The 17,073-nt window shown below is 45.7% G+C and overlaps 1 long non-coding RNA gene across 1 annotated transcript; it reads left to right on the top strand.

The window, feature by feature from the left end:
- Nucleotides 1–641: 641 nt before the first annotated feature.
- LOC142600102 (uncharacterized) lies at nucleotides 642–11,576 on the top strand. Its single transcript, XR_012833556.1, has 3 exons — nucleotides 642–751; nucleotides 5,128–5,269; nucleotides 10,046–11,576. It is a non-coding gene; the product is annotated as an uncharacterized LOC142600102 (long non-coding RNA).
- The last annotated feature ends 5,497 nt before the right edge of the window (nucleotides 11,577–17,073 follow it).

The following is a 17,073-nucleotide window of genomic DNA, read 5'->3' as shown; positions in this document are numbered from 1 at the left end:
CCATCTTAAAATTGTGCAAATGCAGAAGGGCTGTCCCATACGTAGTGAGGATGCAACAGCTCACAAAGATGCAGATCAAAACACTTAGTATTACAAACATTTCCAACACTGACTTCATTTTTCACATACATCTCCAGAAAGCCTGAATGACGAAACAGTAACAGAACAACAAGGCAGAGAGGCAAACTGCGTGAAAAGGAGCGGGGGCAAAATAAAAGAGGAGGATCCCCATTCCCACCCCCGCCCCCCCCCCCCCCCAAAAAAAAACAAAACCAAACCTTCCTAGGGGGTATGTGCCGCCGTTTCACGGGTCCTCCGCTGTACTTGCGGTTTTTCCCCGGCAGGAGCGGAGCCCCGCTCTCCCGCCGCCCAGCCGGCGGTGCTGGGGTGACGGCCGGCCCCTGCAGCCCTGACACGGCCTCGGCCAACCCCCCCAGCCCCGGCGGCTCCTGCTGCTCCGGCGCCCGGAGAGCATTTTTGGTGCGCTCTTGCCCCCTGCTGTCACACCGCCGGCACTCGGCCCGCTGCCGGCCCTCCTGCCTAGAGAGAAATTCCCTGAATGCCTCCCCCCGAAAAGCAGTCAGTCAAAAAAGCGGCACAAATACCCGGTGATAAACGTGACTAAGTGCCCTTAGTCCGACCAGTCGGGCCCAAACCTTTAAGAACGGGATTAACCGACAACAAGTGGCAGGCTGAAATGGATACCGGGTGCTGCTTGGCCGTGGGTGATGTATCTGGCCTTCTGCAAAAGGTAATGCGATGTCTTTATGGCAGAAATCTACCACATTCCACAAAAAAAAAAAAAAAAAAAAAAAAAAAGGTTTCCAGACATGCCGTCTTCTCAGGAATGGGTGTGTGGCATCAGTATTATGACTTACTTTGGAGAGGAAGATGTGTAACTTTGTCAATATCTTGTAAAGGGAATAATTAGGCTTATCTCACCTGTCGTTCCCCCCAAAAAAAAAGAAATCAAAGAGGGAAAGTAAAACAAAAATCTGCTGACATCTTAATTTCATTCTTATTATATATGTAAACATATTTATACATTGGATAACAGATGTTTGGAAATTCACTGCTTTACCCACCTTCGCCTTTGCTAGTGACTGGCTTTTACCGTGCGTGTTGCCCGCTTTCCGCAGCACCCTTCAGGGCTCTGCCACGGTACGGGCAAGGATGCAAGAAGCTCCACGCAGGGACCAACACTACCGCTGTTGCAAGACACAACACCAATACCCAATTGTCCCAGGCATTTTCTTTTAATCTGTCAGGGGACAAACTATTCTACAACTTTGCTTTTCTGAATTGGATTTTAATTTAAAAGTAGTGTGTCTAGCTGACATATTTTTCCTTATGAGCCTCTCCAAAAGCAAAACTTTTGTTTCTCCAGATTGCTCACCAGATTGCTCAGTGCTCTTTCAAGCCTTGTATTTCTGCCTGACCTTGACGGGAAAAGTTTCACCCCACACTTCCAGAAAAAATCATCTGATCTTTAAGAGATTTAAGCTCCTCATCTCTTTTCCACTCAGCTTTCCAACCGTCATCAAGTTGTTTATAAATTACTCACCCTGAATTTTAAAGGCACTTCATCCTCCTTCTCAGATGGTTTGGGCTGTTCTATTAAAACAGCCCGCCCTTGCAAAACCCCTGGAAAAGAGGAGGATGAATGGCCACAGGGTGCAGGAGTCTGGGCAGGCGGTTGAGCCCGCCACGCCTCTTGCCTGCTGGGATTCTTAACCCAAAATGAACTAAACCCACGCCTCCACTCCCCCCCCCCCCCGCCCCCAGCTTGCAGAAAGAGGTTTTGCTGGCAGAGGGGCACAGCGAGTGCCTGGGATGATCGGGGGAGTTGGAGCTGCAGCAAGCTGGGTTGGTGACCCAGTTGGAAAATTAATAAATGTGAAAGCCAGGAAGTGTGGAGTGAACCAGAAAGGAAATGGGAAGCCGTTACCTGAGGGCCGAAGGTGTTGAAGAGCAATGAGACCGTTTGTGCATGGTCCGGGTGGCGTAGGGGATATGCGGGATGCTGGCGCGGCAGCAGTCCCAAACTTGGGGTGACAGTGCTTTGATGCTTGCCAGCTCAACCGTGCGTTCCTGTGCAGCTCACCTAATTACCCTGAGCTAATTTTTCTCTGCCTATAAATACTACTGCATGGAAAGACTAGATTGGAAAAAAATGAAAGAGAAGATACGCAGATCTATCTGCTGCCTGGAATAGAGCAAATGTGGGAGAAAATAACCTCAGAGGAGTATGAGGGAGGGTTGCCTGCCTCATCGGAGCTGAAAGGGGAGCAGTGGCACAGCTGGCAAGTATTGTTCCTGGTGTCTATGCACTTATCTGAATTTTAAAGGTGCAGATTTTTTTAAAGGACCTGGGGAGGAGAGGAGAGAGCTTTAGTCTCCACTGAAACACTGTTTGAAGTTTAGCTGTTTAGGAAAGAATGAATTTAGGGTAGAAGGAAAGAAAATGAACAGTTTTTGTTGACAGACTTGTAATGCAGCTTTACTGTAAGGCTGAAAAAAAATTGTTCTGAAACACTCTGGCTTTATGCTTATTTTTTTTAACTACAGAAGTTTTGCAGACTCTTTGGCCATTTTTTCTCCCCATTTCACAATAGATCTGTGTAGGCACTGAGAGCTGAACACGTTAAGAATTAAAAAGGGGTTTGAGTTTAAATCTGGTTTAGAGTCCACGGTTTGAGCTTTCAGGAAACGAACGTATGAGTGCTAAGAGGATGAACATAAAATTGTGCTGAATCACCTCTGGGCAAGCTGATCTTGCTGTTTTTCCCTGAAGCTGACCGAGTGCCTAATGCTGGATGCATTGCATGCCGCGTGGCCTGGATACGCACCACATCACTCCTGGGATCCCCTGGCTCCCCGTGTTGTACAGATAACTTTGGGTGTCTGATGGCTTTGTCTGGACTGCAGAATGCATGAAGAAACCAGTGCAGAGAAGATCAAAGGAATGGAGGGAGTGTAGAGGGAGCAGGGGAACAGTTACCCAATGTGATTGGCTTCACAGGGAGAGGCATGGAAGGACCGGATAGCCAGAAAACTAACATTTTAGAAAAACATCCTATGAAGCTTTTACATGCAAAGGACAAGAGCAGCAACAGAAACGCTGATGTCAGAAAATGAAAAGATATGTACAATGCCACTTCCACTAATGGTATCTTTTCATTGACATAATCCCCAAATGCCAATAAAATAGTTTGTTCCACTGGAGAGTGCAATAAGATGAGAGGAACCCTACTAAAAGGGAAATCTAATGGGAAAAATGCAGTGCCAGTCCTTCAACACACCATTAAATGTGGCAAACATTGAAGGAAGAAAAGCCACAAATTTAATGTCTATTAAAAAAAAAAAACAAACAACCGAAAAGGAAGGACTCAGGCACTGGGAGCTTTTTTCTTTTTTTTCCTTTTTTTTCCTTTTTTCGTTTAAAACTGTGATATCAGCCTTCAGCACTGCAGAGAAATCAGAATATGGAGGAAGCAGAGACATAACCAAATCAGCTGAGAAGCACTAAGAGTGAGACTTGGTTGCTCTGGAAACTAAGATAAATTGGAAACATGGACCCAGGAACCAAAATGATGCTGAAGCTACCAGAGATGAATGGATGAGCAAAGGCAGCTGCTCAGATGCATCAGATACTTTCCTATCAAAAGCATAATCACCAAACCTGGGATGAAGGCAGAGAGAGCAGGACACTCCAGCTCAGCCTCCTCACAGGCTCAGCAGTAAGCCTGCATTGGAAACCACGGGTGTGGGGAGTGCTAGTTGCATGGGACTAGTAACTGATGGGCAGGGTTGAAAAGTGAAATTCAAATCTCTCTTCGGTATTTGAAAATATCCCTGGATAAATAAAAGCTCTGTGTGGAAAAACAATGCTGTTGAAGTGTAGTCATCAGTTGTTCTTGATTTATTTTTCCTGCCTCAAGGTATCAAATATTCTCCTGGATTTAAACGATAATCCTTTTCATCTTGCATCCTGTTTCTGATGGTGGTCAACACTAGCTAAAACTGAGAGTAAACCCTGAGAGGATAATGGTGAGAGGATATTATTACTTCTAATGCTAAGAAATGGAACCTGGCTACAGAATTTATAATCAGCCCATCTCAAAAATGTGCCACAGCATCAGAAACTGGCATCAGCAAATAATTGCAGAGCCTGTTCTGCATCTTCAGATGCACAGACGGAGACAGAGTAGATGGCCTTCCTTCCCTGCTTCCTTAAATTGCTTATTTCCACTGAGGAAGCTGAGTCAGCCTGTCCAGAAACATGACAGAGACTGATCACATCAAACCGCTGTTAGTAAAGACAAACTAAAATAAGCGACTGGGAAAACCTCAGCCCAAACCCAAAAAGCTTTTTTAGAAGATTGATGGACTGTGTGCATAATCTTTCATATAAAGAGCCAGTTTTACTTCCAATGTCCCTGTCCCCTAAACAAACAAACAAAAGTATTCCCCCCCCCCCCCCCCCCCCCCAAATACCGAGAGATTCTTCTCGTGATTACTGAATGAGGTCTTGGCAGACACGAGTAAAACAAAAGCCAGTCGTTCAGGTCTGGCAGCAAATATCTGGTTTAAAAGAAGCACTTTTGTCTGAGCTGCCCGATACCTTACAGAGAGCAACCATTTGGGAGATTGAGTGACTGGTGAGAGATGCTACCGTGCTGTCTGGGAGCTGCTACGTGTGTCCTGAAGGGATCCACACCGGCGATGACATCAATGTCTGAAGGACCTGGTAAGGGTACGTGTGGGCTCTGTGGATCATACATCAGTGGTGAGAACTCCCTGTGCTGGCCAGAATGTCCAGTGGAAATTTGAGCTGGTTCACCCCTGGGAGGTTCAGTGTCATGGTGGTGAGACGCCAGATTGTCATAACGCACTCTTTTGTCACAGGGTGGGTATAAGGGCTCTTTCTGTGGGTACATCTGTAAGTTTGGAAGTTCTCTCTCCCCACAAATCAGTACATCTTTATAAGCAGGCAAGGTACGTAGGTAATTTTTAATTTAATAAATAAATAAATTAACCCAAAGAAAAGAAAAAAATGAGATCAACATCTTGGAAAATTACAGTTCCCTTATTCCTGTCTGTTTCTCTCCTGTCCCAACCCTCCAGAAAACACTCGCCTCGGATATCACACCTGCTGGTTCATGGTGCTACGTCTTTTGAGAGGAGGAAGTGGAAGAAGAAACTTAGGAGAGGGACTGAAAAGAGCTCTCATATTTGGAAACCAGTTGGCATCTTAGCTGTGACACAGGTAAACAGCTGTAACACATGCTACCTCCGTGGCCTTGGTTTGACGGTGGTACTGCTAATTCATACAACATACTTCATTTGTATGATTCATACAAGGTACCTTATATTCTTCCTTGCTTTTTAGTAGGAAAGCTTTTCCTCTTTCATAGCTCGGCACAAAAGCTCTTCAGCTTTTCACCTGGAGGTGCGAAGCAGAAAGAGCCATTTCATAAAATGAAAATACAGTCCAGCCTCAGCTTTTCAGCGTACCTTGTCTCTTCACTGAGAATATCTGTTTCTAGGTTGCAAATCACCCCTTTTAAAATATGCAATAGAAAGCAGCGAAACAGTCTGCAGCCGTGGCCTCTCCAGGGCAGGGAAGAGTGAGTGAGCAGTTGTTTATTCTTTTATTTTATTTTATGCTCGCTTTTCATTAAGCTGAACAATACTTTTGCTTTTATTGGGATAGCTCATATGTTGCATGTACTTTCATGCAAATACTTACATTTTGAGGTGTAAAATGTCAAGTAGAAACTTGTGTGTTCTCATCATTTCTGAAAGAAATCCTTTACTAAGTGTTTTTGATAAAAGGCATATTTCTTTCACTGGAGATGGGACCAGTAAAGAGCAACCCCTGCTACTTTCTTCCTCTTCAATGCCTTCAAAGCCTTGGTCCTACCTTTATTAGCTAAAGCCCTTCCTCTTCTGAGGGATCATTAAACGAGCTGATGCCATTAAGTCAGTTCTGCACACAGACGAGACTTTTCTGATGGCATCAAGGTTTGCAGAGGCCCAGTGGGTTATCTTGATACAGCAAAAAACATTGGTACAGGCAAGCAATTTTCTTTATATCCTGCAACAGCTCTCCCGTACTAGTGTGAGAAGTCAGTGTCAGGTGGCTGATATAATTACTGAAGGTTACTGCGGCCTGCTAAGGCTATCTTATCCTCCCACGTTGTTTGAAGTGACACTTTTACCTCCTTTCCCTGCCAAAGGGAGAGCTCTCGTTCAACAAATGGGAGTCTGGATCTCTTGAGGGAAGATACATGTCCCGTCTCTTGTTTAGCTTTAGGCCTGGCAAGCAGACCTGGCTGCTGAAGGGAAGCACACGTACATTCTACTTCATTGCTGGATTTGGAGGTGGGGCATGCCTAAGTACCTAAGATAAACCTAGAAATAAGACTTGTGATCAGAGAGGAAAAAATAATCAAGATCTTTCATTCTTCTTTAAGATGCCATTGTGCGCATTCAGAAGGGCCCAACCATAGATATAGAAGTTAATAAGATGGTAACATTATAATAGAATTAGACTAGCTCTGTCGTTAGTGATGTGTAAGGTAAGAAAGAGAGTCTTAATTGCTTTTTAAGCCAAAACCACCATCTGTAAGCAGTTTTGTATTTCACAGAAAGGAGACGGTGTTGTGCAATGAGTCAGATGAGCTGGAGATTTCAGTTTGACAGGTAGAGTGGCTGCTTAAACTCAGGGAAGAGAGGTGTAGTGGGTTGACCCTGGCTGAGGGCCAGGTGCCCACCAGAGCTGCTCTATCACTCCCCTCTTTCATTAGACAGGGGAGAAAAGGTACAATGAGAAAAAAAAAACTTACGGGTCGAGGTAAGGACAGGGAGAGATCATTCTCTAATTATCATCACGAGCAAAACAGACCAAACTTAGAGAGGGAATTCATCTAATTTATTACTAAGCAAAACAGAGTAGAGGAATGAGAAATAAAACCAAATCTTAAAACACCTCCCCCCACCCCTCCCATCTTCCTGGGCTCAACTTCACTCCCGGCTTCAACCTCCGCCCCCCCAGCGGCACAGGGGGACGGGGAGTGGGGGTTACGGTCAGTTCATCACGCGGTGTTTCTGCCGCTTCTTCATCCTCAGCGGGAGGACCCCTCTCATCGTTCCCCTGCTCCAGCGTGGGGTCCCTCTCATGGGAGACAGTCCTTCACGACCTTCTCCAACGTGAGTCCTTCCCACGGGCTACAGTCCTTCACGAACTGCTCCGGCGTGGGTCTCTCCCACGGGGTGCAGACCTTCAGGAGCAAACTGCTCCAGCGTGGGTCCCCCACAGGGTCACAAGTCCTGCCAGGAGCTTGCTCCAGCGTGGGCTTCCCACGGGGTCACAGCCTCCTTCAGGTGCTTCCACCTGCTCCAGCGTGGGGTCCTCCATGGGCTGCAGGTGGAATCTCTACACCCCCTCATCCTCCCTCCATGGGCTGCAGGGGGACAGCCTGCTTCACCATGGTCTTCACCATGGGCTGCAGGGGGATCTCTGCTCCGGTGCCTGGAGCACCTCCTCCCCTCCTTCTGCACTGACCTTGGTGTCTGCAGATGTTCTTACATCTTCTCACTCCTCTCTCTGGCTGCAAAAGCACTCTCTAACTGTTTTTTTTCCCTTCTTAAATATGCTATCACAGAGGCGCTGATTGGCTTGGCCTTGGCCAGCGGTGGGTCCGTCTTGGAGCCGGCTGGCACTGGCTCTGTCAGACACAGGGGAAGCTTCTAGCATCTTCTCATGAAGCAACCCCTGTAGCCCCCCCCCGCTACCAAAACCTTGCCATGCAAAACCAACACAAGAGGAAATCCCCAGGCTCAGGAACCCAGAAGTAGTGCTCCCATGTGGCCCATTTTTGAAGCAGCAGAGATGACCTCAAGTGCAGACAGCTTCTTCCCACCCCCTGCCTAGTCCTGTGTGTCACTATATTGCTTGCTTATCATCTCAAACCTCTTTTCTGTTTAAGGAAGGATCCTTTTCCCCACTTTATTACTTCTGCTCTCAAGTTACATTCCCTAAACTCTAACCTATTGCACAACCTCTACTTGCCTCAAACACGCTACTTTAACTACCTGAAAGCATTCAAGGAGAAGAGAAAGGAGAAACCTAAATTATTTTTAGCTGTATTTTACTGTACCTTTAGCTACATTTTACCCCATCCTAGGAAGCACCCCTGACCATCATCACTCCTTTTATACTAACTTCTCTTTTATCATTGTTACCTGGGGCAACCCAGTTTGGCTTCTGCCTTGACTGGGTGGTGTGACTGCAGGGTTAACTCATTTCCCAATCAAGCTTGATAGACCAGACCCTCCTCTTGAACCTCTTTCATGATAAACTGAGCTGTTAAAGAAAAATAAGCAAATCTGTTTAAAAGGGTGTGAGTTTGGGGCTGTCAGGTCACAGGCAGCTGGAATGACATGAGACTCACTCCCTTTCAAGTGGTAGCTATGAAGCCAGTGGTGGAAGAAGATGCATGGGTCCAACTGTGTAGGAAGAGTCCAAGCTTTACGGGAGGAAGCCCAAGAGGGACTGCAATGTTTCACTCTCTTGACGGTTGTGTGACCCAGGCTCCAGAAATGGCATTTATTCAATACTTGTGTAAAGTACAGAGACTGTTTTGGGAGCAAAACCAAGCAAGCAGTCCTCTCCATGCTCATCTGAACGTCCTAACTGCTAGGTTGGAAAGTCACATTTCCCTTTGTGCTGCTTTTTTCTGTCTCCACTCAGGATACTCCAGGGTACAGACAGGATCCTATTTAACATCACAGTGAAGCAACAAGCTATTTCACATCATTTTTGCATCAGCATAAAAACCAGAAAAAGACTACTGTGAGTTCTAAAGAACCTTAAAAGTGTGATTTTTTTTTTTAAAAAAGGTATCTCAGCATCTGATGATGCAGATCCACTCAGCTACATTTTTTCATACCTTGATTGATTCTGCTGCAGTATGTACCATGCAATATGGGAAAAAATGGTGAAGTGGAAGAGCCAAAGGCTAGATGCGTGTTGCGTTTGAGAGGCTTTACAACTTCCTGCCCCACAATCATAGTGTCTGTATGTGCAGAGTGCTGTCTAGCTCTGTAAGGGCCAGTGTTATGGCTATCTTAGTGGTAGTGCTTGCAGGTAATGGGTCTGGCTGTGAAGACACATCCTTCATGGTGCAATAGAGGCTGTTCCACAGCTGGGTCAGAGTTTCAGGCCACCTGAGTGCCTAACGGGCCGGCTGTGTAGCTGCTGTGGATGTCTTTGGATTTATGTACATGAATGATCTTGAATGCATGCAGCAATGAGGGTGCACAGCAAGAAATAAGGTAAAGCAGGAGAAAGGGAGACAGCTGTGTCTGAGATGGTGTCATGGCTTGCAATTCACTAAAGCAGAATGGCTCAGAGAAAAAAAAATCCCCCAAAAGCCTAGTACTTGATGAGTTTGCCTCACTAGTGAGCCTAACTAGTGTGCTCTTTTCATCTATAGAGATTTGCTATCATTTACACCAGTAAGAAGCAGCTGATTTCTTAAATTTCTCATCCTCAAAGACTGCCAAGTACATCGACAAACTGTCCTGGCAGCTGGAAAAGGGTTTCCAAAAATCAGCAGAATGTTTTCTTCTCAATATCCTCATTTTAAGGAGTCTGTCGCAATGACCAACTTCCATCATCCTCCAGTGCTATTTCCTAGCTGCTAACCACCATGACGACAAGGGCTGGGAGGGGAGAGACAAGGAGGTGAGGACCAAAGGCAACGGCAGCCCTGTCTCCCCAAGGCCCTTCAGAGCATAAGGACACATGCAGCTGTCTCCTCACCAATGCTGCTTGCCACTGCCCTGCTGAAACTGCTTTGGTCTCTTTGTGTTCTGCCTCACACCATTGTGGTGGAAAGGATGGCAATGAGTCTTGGTTGGGTATATACAGTAGATAGGGGCAGAAGGGATGAACTCACCTCCATGCGCAGGAAAGTTGTTTTATTTAACCCCTTCTCACCCCAGTTTTTCCTTCCTTCCTATGTCCTGCGATGAGGCTGCAACGCTGAACTGGCAACATCTCCTGCCTTCCCCCTGCGGTGAGTCACCATCTCTCAAGCACAGCAACGGCTGCTGACTCCTCTGCCTGATTGTTTAGGGAAGATGCTGTGCTTGGAGACAGAAAGCTCATCTCCACCTGGAGAGCTGTGAGAGCCCTTCTGAAGGGATGATGAAGAGCAATGCCTGGGAGCTGTGGCTCAGTGCCATAGGACCCTATCACAACCAAGTCAAAATTACCTTCAAGAGCATGTTGTAAAAAAACCTAACCAAACAAACCACAGACTGAGTGACTGTTTGAGCTGATGAACCACAGCTTGGCACTTGGATCACAAATGTGGTTGTTTCCATGGGGCTCCGGTCCTCTTTTTTTTTGTGTCCTGAATTTGCAACCAGTGCCACTGATGCAGTAGGATGAAGTGATGAGTGATGCAAACAAAACTGGTCCTTCCTGCAAGTGTCTTGTGCCGGCTTGGGGTGGGGGTTTGGGGCCACGCTGATTACAGGGAGTCAGAGTCTCACAATTTTAACATCCCTTACGGATGCCCATATTTGCATCTGCTGATCTGATGCAGCACATCAGAAGCTAGTTTTTCCAAAGAGCTGAACGGTGTGGCCATGACTCACACCTGAGGTAAATACAAGATATGCATGTAAAATAACTGCATACATCTGCCTTTGAAAAATCATGCAACTGTCTTTTAAAGCATTTACAGGAGCTGACTGTCTCAAAGTGTATTTGTAATTGGGTTTTTTTGGGTACAGATTCTTCTTAACCTCAGTGCCCTGAAAATACAGCAGCACAAGTGGTTTCTGGGACTGTTGTTTTTCCTTGATGGTCCCCAGGGTACATGAAAGAACCTGTGTGTTATTTTACCCCAAGCTAGTGGCAGACATTAGAAAATTGAATTTAACGTTCGAATGTGCCAGGCATAAATATGCTTTGCATATCTCACAGCAAACCTAAATGAAAGGAAGTTCTGAGAAGGCAGATAGCCATTTTTCAATTATATGTGACAAATGTGCCATTTCTGATAGCCTTGTCAGTGAAAAGCAAGAGCTGGAAATGCCAAGCTGTTTAGCGAAGCAGGATCAACATTCCTAATACTTCATGGGATCACTAATAGCTTCTGCATCTTCCGAGACAATCACCCTTGATTGTTCCTCTGGATGCACTCCTTCAAACTTCATCCCACTAATTGCAATATTTCAGTGCTGATACTTGTAAATAATAACGAGGACTGTAAGCATGGGGACTTTGAAAACAATGTCCCATTACATTAATGTTGTCAGATTGTTTGTGGCAAAGCTGTTTACAAAGTATACAAGCTACAAATCAAAGGAATGTGATGCACTCTTGTTTTACTCAGGCAACTTAGCATGGAACAGATGAAATTATCTTTGTGAACTTTATTATTCAAGGTGACGACTTAATGTGTGGGTGATGGTGAATCTTCTAGAGACAATTTATGGCATCTGTGAAAGTAGAGTATTGAAACATACAGGTTTTCAGAGGCCTAAGAGTCATATTCCTCTGTGTTGGGTTTGCGTGGCAAGGTTTTGGTAGCGGGGGGGGGGGCTACAGGGGTGGCTTCTGCGAGAAGCTGCTAGAAGCTTCCCCTGTGTCTGACAGAGCCAATGCCAGCCGGCTCCAAGACGGACCTGCCGCTGGCCAAGGCCAAGCCAATCAGCGCCTCTGTGATAGCATATTTAAGAAGAAAAAAACAAGTTAGAGAGAGCTTTTGCAGCCGGAGAGAGGAGTGAGAAGATGTAAGAAACTCTGCAGACACCAAGGTCAGTGAGGAAGGAGGAGTAGGAGGTGCTCCAGGCACCGGAGCAGAGATCCCTCTGCAGCCCGTGGTGAAGACCATGGTGAAGCAGGCTGTCCCCCTGCAGCCCATAGAGGAAGGATGAGGGGGTGTAGAGATTCCACGTGCAGCCCGTGGAGGACCCCACGCCGGAGCAGGTGGAGACACCTGAAGGAGGCTGTGACCCCGTGGGAAGCCCACACTGGAGCAAGCTCCTGGCAGGACCTGTGGATCCGTGGAGAGAGGAGCCCACGCCAGAGCAGGTTTGCTGGCAGGACTTGTGACCCCGTGGGGGACCCACGCTGGAGCAGTTTGCTCCTGAAGGTCTGCACCCCGTGGGAGAGACCCACGCTGGGGAAGTTCGTGAAGGACTGTAGCCCGTGGGAGGGACTCCATGCTGGAGCAGGGGAACGATGAGAGGAGTCCTCCCGCTGAGGATGAAGAAGCGGCAGAAACACCGTGTGATGAACTGACCGTAACCCCCACTCCCCATCCCCCTGTGCCGCTGGGGGGGCGGAGGTTGAAGCCAGGAGTGAAGTTGAGCCTGGGAAGATGGGAGGGGTGGGGGGAGGTGTTTTAAGATTTGGTTTTATTTCTCATTCCTCTACTCTGTTTTGCTTAGTAATAAATTAGATGAATTCCCTCTCTAAGTTCAGTCTGTTTTGCTCGTGATGATAATTAGAGAATGATCTCTCCCTGTCCTTATCTCGACCCATAAGCTTTTCGTTGTACTTTTTCTCCCCTGTCTAGTGAAAGAGGGGAGTGATAGAGTGGCTCTGGTGGGCACCTGGCCCTCAGCCAGGGTCAACCCACCGCATCCTCCTTCAAAAATTAACAGGCAGCTGGACCTGAAATAAAAGCAGAGGTTTTCTGTTGCAGACATGCCTTAGGATGCTGCGTAGACAGATTTTTCTTCCCGTATTTCACTTTCCCTTCAGTAATGTAACAGCGCATATAAAGCCAGTTAAAGATCTTCCACAAACACAGTCAGTGTTCTCATGTAAAAGAACCAGCACCATAATGAAGTGATCTCTCCAAGGAACTGATCAGCAAGAATACTCCGTTAAAGTTTTCAAGAGGTGCTTCTGTTTGCATGTACTTCATTTAAGACAGCTGGGAGGTGCCACAATCTAAAGAAGTGTACTCAATTCTTCAAAAAAGCATGTTGCTATTCAAGTGTGTCAAACGTAGTACTTGGGACCTGAAACATAAAAAGGAATTAGGCACATTTTAAACTTGTCCTCAGATTATGCTGGATAACTCATATTTTATCCTCATTGGGAAGGGATGGAGTTTCTTTGATCGTGATTGTTCTTTATTTAGCAGCACAATAAATACAATATAGAAATGATAAGAACAATAAAGCACAAAATTGTATTTCTGCTTCTGTTTTCTCACCACCTTGGTGCAGTCTCTGGGCTGAAGATTAGTTATTATGAGACAGTCCAGGATCCTTCTGGGGTGACCAGGGTCTGTTCCTGAGCTCTGGAGGCCTCCCAGCCCAGCTGTGGCTGGCCTTGAAGGTAAGCCAATAGCATCTCTGTTCCTCCAGCATGGAAAAGTCCAAGACTATCCTTGCTAGTCTCTTCTTTCTCCATCCTGGCACATGTTTCCTTGGTCTTTGCGTGAAGCTACATATTGCCATCTCAACACCTCTTTTTCTTGCTAGCTCTCTAATCTGTAGGTAGAAAAAAGATTTGTGCCACAACTGTGCTAGTGGAATACAATTACAAAGACAAATAGTTTCGCATCTGGGAGAGACATGCTGTATTTTTGTTAGCATCTACATTAAAAAAATACGGCTATCTCCTAATTTACCCACCACAATCTGTGCATTGTACTTACACAGATTTGCAAAGACTCCTGGCAGATTCCTTCTGCTGAAAGCTCCTACTCCAAACATGTTTAACATGAACAATCTGACTGAGGTGTTAGTTATTCTGCGGAGGGCCTTCGCACATAGATCTCAAGTTTCTTACAAATACTGAGTTTTACAACCTTTTGTAAAATCTTTCCCTGTAGAAAGGAAGCAGAGAAGCAAGCAAGCCATGTGGCAAGCTAGCGAGCGAAGGATGAGCCTGGGGTCCAGGAGTCCTGGCAATCAGTTGTATGCAGTAACCACTAGACAATCGTATGGAAAATGAATGCTGTAAGAGCAACTTTCCCAGTGTCATTTGGCCCCTGGAGATACATCGCTGTAGGCTGATTGAAAGCTGTAGCAAAACTCCTGTTGACTTCTGCGTCTCACAGACCGGTCTTCGCAAAGTTTGTGGGAAAAACCTGTGTCTCGTGAAGATGCGTCCCACTGACAAACATACCCAGCGCTCCCCTGGGAACCCACCACTCTTCCAGCCAGCTTAACCTGCCCTTCATCACCATTGAGATGGTCCACCAGGGTCCCTGTTTCCCACTAGCTTACTGAATTTTGTCAGGACCTGGCCCTGGTGTGCCATGTGACTTGATTATCCAGTTTAACAACATGGCCCCAAAAAATCATTAGGTTAACTTAAAGAAGAGTGATTTAAAGTTAATCTTCACAGTCTTTGCGAAAATAAAGTCATGACTAAAATAAGGATTGCTCCATGTCAGCTTTATTTATGGTAAGCTGCAATTACTTCATATTCCTCCTTGGTACCTGAACAACAGCTAGAATCACTGGCTCTCCTTAACTTACTCCCACAGAAAATGTCAGCAGGATCTAATTATCTGAATGAAATGCACTTTCACTGATGTCTGCTTTCTTGTCTACACAATAGTTGAGCTAGGCATTCTTATTATTGTAGTTATGAGTTTGCACATTTCATTCTCTTCCTGGAAAAGTTGTTCAGATGTACGTACCCCATGTATGACTAAGCTGAAGCAAATCAAGCCTTGGCTGAAAAGGCTGAGAAACGGTGTGGCACTGCGTGAAGGATTTCTTACAATTCCTCAATTGGTTTTAAGGATTTCTCTTTCCTCTGAAACACAATGGGTTCTGGTTCTACAACTCTTTGACCAGGAACTCAGCGTTCCTATGAGCTGCAATTTGTCTTACGCATTTCTGCAGGGAACTGCTTAGTGTTTTTCATCTGAAAGAAACGTTGTGTGACCGTGCTGCAAAGACTTGCGGGACACAAGGTACTGTGACACCAAGAAGCACACAGTTCATTTCCCTACCCTTGGGCAGGCTCAACTCTCTATTGAAAAGGTCCAGAAGATATGCAGTAACTTTTAAATATCCTGCTAATGCCAGGGCTGAGCAACGAGTCTGATCAGTGACTGTGGGACAGCTATCTACAAAGAGTTTAAAGAAGTTACTGAGGCAAAGACAACCAGAGAACCAAAGAGTATACAGGAAAGAAAACATCAGAAAAGTGGTAATGGGGTGTTGGTGGGGTGCCTTCATGCCTAAAACAATTGCAACTGGGTTAATCAGGCAGACACTTCTAGGCAGCAGCATTCCCTGAGCTGAGCTCTGCTTGTCCTTCTGCCTGTCCTGCTGATGCTTAGGGGAGTTTTAGCCCTCTGGCCTGCACTGCACTCACAGATTTTAAACTGGAGACTTTGTAACTGGTTCTTTATCACTCTGACCCGAGAGCCTCCTCGCTCCAATGTGCTGCTGCTGGCCCCCCAGAACTGGCAATGCTAAGGAGTTTGGATGTGACTCTGTTGATCCAGACTAGGAACTGAGATGTAAAAGACTACTTCTCACCACTTATCTGATCCTCTTATTTTGGTTTTTGGTTGAACGAGAAGCAGCTCTCCTTTTCTAGCCCTTAGGTTAGAGAGTATCCATAACCTCCCTCTCAGCGGCAGGCAGCTCCCTGTCTCAAAATGAACGGGAATTGCAGTCCTGTGCTCCTTGTGTGTTATATCACAGAATGAGGGAACCGGGCTCATGTCACCTAACTCAGTTTTTCATTAGTGTCACTCGTTCCTTTCTGTAGGTATGTCCTGGTACAGGCTGGAGAACAAGACATCAGTCTTCCAAACACTCTTGTGTGTTTTTAACTCCCTTTGGTTCATACATGCATGTAACTGCTGAGGAGGAGGGTCTGTGATCTATCTGTATCTCAACTCTAGTTGAAGTGAGGAATACAGAGGTTGGGTTAGTGCAAAAAATGCCCTGGAAAGAAGAAACAAAGCAAAACAAAACAAACAAAAAAAGAAACAAAAAAAAAAAAAAGCAAAAGCCGAATAGCACTTGGAAAAGAGCAAGGTACATAAATATCCTGACAATTCAGGTGTCCATTTGTGCTGGTTTTGGTTTTGGTTAATTTTCTTCACAGCAGCTAGTATGGGCCTATGTTTTGTATTTGTGCTGGAAACAGTGTTGATAATACAGAGATGTTTTTGTTACTGCTGAGCAGTGCTTACAGAGAGCCAAGGCTCTGTGCATGGGCTGGGGGTGCACAAGGAGTTGGGAGGGGATACAGCCAGGACAGCCGACCCCAACTGACCACAGGGATATTCCATACCATATGGTGTTGTGCTCAGCATATAAAGCTGGGGGAAGAAGGAAGGGGGGGATATTCAGAGTGATGGCATTTGTCTTCCCAAGAACTATTACACATGATGGAGCCCTGCTTTCCTGGGGATGGCTGAACATCTGCCTGCCCATGGGAAGTGGGGAATGAATTCTTGTTCTGCTTTGCTTGTGTGCCCGACTTTTGCTTTACTTATTAAACTGTCTTTCTCTCAACCCACAAGTTTTCGCACTTTTACCTTTCCAATTCTCTCCCCCACCCCACTGAGGGGAAGTGAGTGAGCGACTGCAGGGGGTTGGGGTTAAACCACGACACTGTTTCCTCTAAATAAATCTGTATCTGCCACAAAAACACATCTCATTCTAACTCAACAAATTGATGAAAAGACAAATCTTGCAGGGTTTAGCTAGACAGCAGCACCAAAGATCAGTCCCTCATTTTTTTCTAATTTTAGCATTTAGCAAATGCACAGAAGATGTTGATTTTGAATATCATGTCTTTATTCTGCAGATTCACCTTGAATGGACTATCAGGAGTGGTATAAACATACGTAAGTGCCTGGAGTCTGAAAATTAGACAACAGCTATACTGTGTAGTGTAGTTACATTATTTAATTTGGTTTTTTTTCTCTAGCATTTCATTCAGCCAGAGAATTAATGACTGATCCTTTCTACCTAATGGTCCTTTGGACGGAAAAGGATGCTTCAGAAAATCTGACAATTCCTGTGGTACTCCAAATATCAAAGATCAAG

The sequence above is a fragment of the Balearica regulorum genome, chromosome 1 (genome assembly GCF_011004875.1).
Source record: "Balearica regulorum gibbericeps isolate bBalReg1 chromosome 1, bBalReg1.pri, whole genome shotgun sequence".
Taxonomy (NCBI): Eukaryota; Metazoa; Chordata; class Aves; order Gruiformes; family Gruidae; genus Balearica; species Balearica regulorum.
The sequence above is the reverse complement of the archived record's forward strand: the minus strand, read 5'-3'. Positions and strand labels throughout refer to the sequence as shown.